The 3,104-nt window shown below is 46.6% G+C and overlaps 1 long non-coding RNA gene across 1 annotated transcript in view; it reads left to right on the top strand.

The window, feature by feature from the left end:
* Positions 1-119, top strand: part of LOC107835217 (uncharacterized) — a 13,574-nt gene extending 13,455 nt beyond the window's left edge. Inside the window, exon 2 of the long non-coding RNA XR_001661043.1 lies at positions 6-119. This is a non-coding gene — a long non-coding RNA (uncharacterized LOC107835217). The remainder of the gene's footprint in view (positions 1-5) is intronic.
* Positions 120-3,104: the final 2,985 nt, after the last annotated feature.

Here is a 3,104-nt window from a genome sequence, read left to right as displayed (position 1 = left end):
CTAAGCGATGTGTAACTATAACGCACTGAGTGAATGGGGAAGTTTGTGTGTTGCAGCGGAAAATTAAAGCACGTGTGGTGAAGCACGTCAAAATGCATCAACACGAGGAATCTAATATGGCATAAAAACAGTGCCATAGTTGACGGAGTTTGGCTATATCGAGGCTCACTGCAGTAAAAAAGACATACGGAGGATCAGATAGCAGGTAAAGCAGCGCACAGCTACAAACACTCACCCGGATTAGCATGACGGTCAGAAAGCTAAACAAATAACCCGCAAAATTATTTAAGTCTTCGAGCTGCGATGTAAGACGCTGGTTCTGCTCTCGCTGTTGAACCGCTGCTACGCGCTACAGGTAGTAATATTTCACAGACGGAGCTCTGCTTCTGTTCCACCTGGTAGTGACTCTCACACCGAACCTTTGTTTAAAGCTGTAGCATCTAACTTAAAAAAAAATTAATTTTACATACGTATTAAAACTTTCACTGTCCTAACATGAGACAGATGGTCTCGATCTTCTCTGCCTCCTCCCTGTTCTGCATAATTATGTAATTACTCCACTCAGTCAGAAACAGCCACTCAGAACTAGCAATAATCAGCTAGACGCCATGCTATCAGGAAGTTTTCATTCAGTAACTCAGGATTGTTAATTGTAATCAAACCTGTACTTGCCTTTGAATGTAAAGTTTTATACTTGAATTTTTTTGGCAATGTTGAGAGGTTTTATTTTGACTCTTTGCATTATTTAACCTCCTCAGAGCCATCCATCCATCTATCCATCCATTTTCTGCCGCTTATCCGGTGTCGGGTTGCAGGGGCAGCAGCTTCAGAAGGGAGGCCCAGACTTCCCTCTCCCCAGCCACTTCTTCCAGCTCCTCCGGGGGAACCACAAGGCATTCCCAGGCCAGCCGAGAGACAGTCCCTCCAGCGTGTGCTGGGTCTTCCCCGAGGCCTCCTCCCGGTGGGACGTGCCTGGAACACCTCACCAGGTAGGCATCCAGGAGGCATCCTGGATGCCTCCTGGATGCCATCCTGGTCGTCCCTCCTGGATGACCAAGCTTCTCACTCTATCTCTAAGGGAGAACCCAGCCACCCTGCAGAGGAAACCCATTTCGGCCGCTTGTATCCGTGATCTCGTTCTTTCGGTCATGACCCAAAGCTCATGACCATAGATGAGGGTGGGAATCTAGATCGACTGGTAAATTGAGAGCTTCGCTTTTTCACTCAGCTCTCTCTTCACCACGACGGACCGGTACAGCGCCCGCTTCATGGCAGACGCTGCCCCAATCCGCCTGTCAATCTCCCGCTCCATTCTTCCCTCAGTTGTGAACAAGATCCCCAGATACTTAAACTCCTCCACTTGAGGCAGGACGACCCCCCTGACCCGGAGAAGGCACGCTACCCTTTTCCGGCTCAAGACCATGGCCTCGGATTTGGAGGCACTGAGCCTCATCCCGGCTGCGAACTGCTTCAGCGAGGGCTGCAGATCACGATCTGATGAAGCCAACAGAACCACATCATCCGAAAAAGCAGAGATGCGATCCCAAGGCCACCAAAATGGATCTCCTCAACACCTCGGCTGTGCCTAGAAATTATGATTTAAAAAAATAATCTCAGCTCGGGTCCTCTACCAGAGGCCTGGGAGCTTGAGGGTTCTGCGCAGTATCTTGGCTGTGCCTAGAACTGCACATTTCTGGACTGAGATGTCTGATGTTGTTCCTGGGATCTGTTTTAGCCACTGCTCCAGTTTGGGGGTGACTCCCCTGAGGGCCCCGATGACCACAGGCACCACTGTGGTCTTCACCTTCCAGGCCTTTCCCAGTTCCTCTCACCCTCCGTGGGTGGTCTCTTTCTCTTATCCTCTGAGCATGGATCCTCTACCAGGACCCTCAAGCTCCTTGGCCTGGGAGCTTGAGGCTTCTGCGCAGTATCTTGGCTGTGCCTAGAACTGCACATTTCTGGACTGCAGAGATGGGGACTTGAGTCACATGACTTGGACTCGAGTCATTAAAATCAAGACTTGAGACTTGAACTGAAAAAAATGCTCAAAGACTTGGACTTGACTTTGACTTTCACACCATGGACTTGGGACTTGGCTTGACCTGAAGCTCTTTACTTGAAAAGACTTGATATTTCACTCAAGTCAAAAATTTAAAACACATTATTTATAAAGTGACCGCATTAATTAATTTTACTCATTCCGTATTAACAGGCGCAGACCTACCTTCTTTCTCTTTTTCCACACTCCGTATGTATAGTGTGTAAGCTGCAGCACAACCAATCAAATTAACAGGATTTAAAAATAACGGGGGGAAAAATGAGAGACGAAAAAATGCTCAAACCAGATATACTCCTGAGTAATTTCTTTTGGGTACATCAGTCATGAAATATCCAACTAAAAATGGAGTGAAATATGCAAAACCTGCAAGACCAGGATCTCGGATGGCAAAACAACTTCCAACTGTTGACATTTGAAGTTGCACAAAGAATGGTAAGCTGTACTTTTCTTTGAGAAAACTGATGTCGTGTTAGCAACTCTGGGTTACTTTGGTGATACCGCTTATCTTTCACTTGTATGCTATGTTTAGTCATGCTGTATAAATCCGGTGCTTCAAATGTATCCACAAATAATGTGCACCATGTTAGCTCAGGAACCCAGTGGATAGTGAGCGGGGTCAGGATCAGATAGCAGGTTCTCTACCTGAACTCAGGGAAGAGATTTTGTCTCTGTCCAGGGTCGCAACTACATATTATTTAGGTGGATGCGAAAACATAAATCCCTCCCACCCCCCAGGAAGGTACGTATAGGTGAAGGAGCGTAGAAAACATACGCTCGCTCTACCCATTTTGCCTGATTTGAAGAAGGTGGGGGGGCTGGTTGACCTTGGATGACCTCTAGAAACATCTCTTTATATCTTTAAAATGATAGCGGCACAAACGGAAATTTTTGCTGCACAAACCAGCACAAATGTAGCACAAACGTTTGACACCAATTTTGTCCGATTTGAAGAAAGTGTGGGGGCTGGTTGACCTTTTGACCTTTACACTTTCATTAATATCTTCAAAGCCAAAGCAGCACAAACGAAAATTTTTGCTGCACAAAC

Source organism: Poecilia formosa, unplaced genomic scaffold, assembly GCF_000485575.1.
Source record: "Poecilia formosa unplaced genomic scaffold, Poecilia_formosa-5.1.2 Scaffold1247, whole genome shotgun sequence".
Taxonomy (NCBI): Eukaryota; Metazoa; Chordata; class Actinopteri; order Cyprinodontiformes; family Poeciliidae; genus Poecilia; species Poecilia formosa.
The sequence above is the reverse complement of the archived record's forward strand: the minus strand, read 5'-3'. Positions and strand labels throughout refer to the sequence as shown.